Raw genomic sequence first — 3,071 nt, 5'->3', positions numbered from 1 at the left:
AAAACTGGAAACAACCCAAATATCCACAAACAGATAAACAAACAAATAATGGCATGCCTGTAGAACAACATACTTAGCATTATAAAAAGAGTGAACTGCTCAGATAAGCATCATTGATAAATCTCAAAATAACTGTGCTGCATGAGGGATCCCAGGGGAGCAAAGAGTAAATACTTTATGATTTCAATCATATAAAATTCTGGAAAATGCCAAATCTGTTGTAAAGGAAAGTAAATCAGTGGTTGGTTGCCTGGAGATTTGGGGAGGGCAGGTGGAGGGTAAGGGTTTGGTGGAAACCAGAGAAGAAATTTGTGGCTTGTTTACTAACAAACTTCAGGTGGACTTGGGGGACCTGTGATTTGAAAAATTATTTTACCACAGTCTGCTTTCTGCTTAGGGACCTAATGAAAAGAGACACACAATAAGTTGAAACATAGAACGAGGCAGCAAGTCATAGTAGAAACTGATAACCAAATCGCGGCTGCAGTTGCCCTCCCCAAGCTCCTGAATCCTGCAGCTGCCTCCTGGTAATGAGTAGCTCAGAGGCCACACAGATGCTGAAGTTTTATCTTGCCAAGATGGTCTCCATTCCCAGCTGACAGTTTGATGTTTACACTGTTTCATTTCTGTAGTCTCTGAAGTCCTTAGATCATAGAAGAAAGTGCCTCCAGAATATCTAATGAAATGCTGAGGCTGTGGACTCGTGCACTGTTAGCCATGTCAGTAACGGCTTGCTGGAAACAGCAGCTGAAGCAGATACACTTAGCTTCATTGGCCCATATCCTGGATTTCCCCTGGTCGCCACCCCCCACCCTCCCAAGCCTTACTTAGGAAACATGGATAGAATTGTGTGGCACATTTACTGCGTTCCCCTTTATAAAAATAAAAAAATAAAAACAAAGGAAAACTTGATTCCCCGGCAGCAGTCTTCTTCTTTAGGTATCTATGCATAGGTGGACATATTTTAAGGACCTGTATGAGAGAAGTATCTTTTGTGTCTGTCCCAAACAGAATGTAGAGGATGACGTAAGATGTTTGCATGCAACCTTTGAGAAATACTATGAAACAGCAGCAAAGTGCTTTTTGACATGCACGTAGCTAAGTGCTTCCTGAAATAAAGATCTGCAAACATCTGAGGGTACTGAGATTGTAAATGCAATAGCAAACCACAGCTAGATTGGATTGGTAATGCAGAGTAGTATGTAGGCTAAATGGCAGCAGGTGACCCCACAGTCCTTTCAAGCTGGACGGAAAGCTCCCTCAGAGGCTTCTGACCCATTATGGGTCAGTTTTGGGGGCACAGAAAATGGGCTGCACTTGGCCTCTGCTCTGACCCCATCTTTGACTCTGTGAAAGCCTTGTCTGGACCAGAGACTTGAGGGCATCCTTCAGTCTTTGATGAACTTTATACAGGTAACCCCCCTATAACGCGGTTGTTAGGTTCCTAAAAATGCCGTTATGCGAATCTGTGTTATGTGAAACAGAACTAGTACGAAAAGGGGTTAGGTTCCAAAAATTTTTTAAATATACTATTATATTTTTATAATTAAGAGAAATATCTTTACTAAAGCAATTTTCACCAAAAGTATAACATATTAATATGTATTAAATAATGTTTTCTCCGCCATCACTACTAAGCACCATTAACCAAGGGCGTTTTCTTTTTGACAAGATAGCTTCATCCTCTGAACTTAATACTCCACGAACAAAATGGATTTAAAATTCTAACAAATTTTTAAATTCTGCAGTCAAATCTGATAGGGCATCCACGCTCAAATGAAAAATTTCAAACGAGATATCTTTTGCTCTTAAAATCTCCTATTACGCTCCGTGTTGTTCGGGGATTTCTCTAATTCTCAAACCGTGTTCTAGGATGCCGTGTTGTACGAGGATTTTCCCCAATTCTCGAACCGTGTTAGAGTGAAACCATGTTATAGAAGTGCCGTGTTATACGGGGGTTGCCTGTACCACTACACACCCTCCCTTCCCCATCTTGATCAGTCACACTCCCTTTCCCAGCTCCCAGGAAAAGAGAGAGAGGGATTCTTTGGGGCTTATAGTCGCACTGACCAAGGATTAGGATGGATGTGATTTCTCAGGGACACGCCAGGGAATCAGAAGAGGGCAGGCCTGAGAGCTTGTGGAACAGCAACATTTAAGGAGCTGACAGACTAGACTGGGAGGAGAGCATCCCGTGGAGCAGTAAGGCGAGGTCTGGGAGGGCGAGCGTGTCGTGAAGTTACCAGCATTACAGATGCATGTGAGAGTTTTCATCTACTTACGCCAAAATTCATGTTGTATAATCAGTTTAACCTGCTCAAGACTCCTTTGAATTTTTCGTTTTGAGGAGTAAGTAAAAGGTCCAAGTGAATTATTTGATGCAGTAGTGTAAGGGTCAATCTTTTGTTTACTGTGACATTTGTTTATGCAAGTGATTGTCATTGAATTAAATTTGACAAACTTTCCCCCGACTTCTGTTATGAAAAATTTAAAACATTCAAAGAAGTTTAAAGAATTGCACAGTGCGCATCCGTATACTTATCATCTAGATCATACAGTCTCTGACCTTTGCTACATACGCTTTGTCGTATATCCACCAATCTGTTTTTATGTAGCTTTATTGAAGTATTATTTATGTTTCATAAAATTCGCTCATTTTAAAGTATACAATTCAGTGGCATTTAGTACAGTCACAGTGTTGTGCAACCACCATCTTCATCTAGTTCTAAAACATTTTCATTACCCCAGAAGGAAACCTGGCACCTATTAAGCATTTACTCTCCACTCCTCTCAGCCCCTGGCAACCACTAATCTGCTTTCTGTTTCTATGGATTTACCTATTCTACATATGTCATATAAATTATGCAATATATGACCTTTTATGTCTGGTTGCTTTCACTTTGCATGTTTTTTAGGTTTATCCAAGTTGTAGCCTGTATCAGTACTTCATTCTTTTTTCTTTTTTTCTTTTTTCTTTTTTCTTTTTTCTTTTTTCTTTTTTCTTTTTTCTTTTTTCTTTTTTCTTTTTTCTTTTTTCTTTTTTCTTTTTTCTTTTTCTCCTTTAGAAGACA

Source organism: Rhinolophus sinicus, linkage group LG10, assembly GCF_036562045.2.
Source record: "Rhinolophus sinicus isolate RSC01 linkage group LG10, ASM3656204v1, whole genome shotgun sequence".
Classification (NCBI taxonomy): Eukaryota; Metazoa; Chordata; class Mammalia; order Chiroptera; family Rhinolophidae; genus Rhinolophus; species Rhinolophus sinicus.
Note: the sequence above shows the minus strand (reverse complement) of the source record.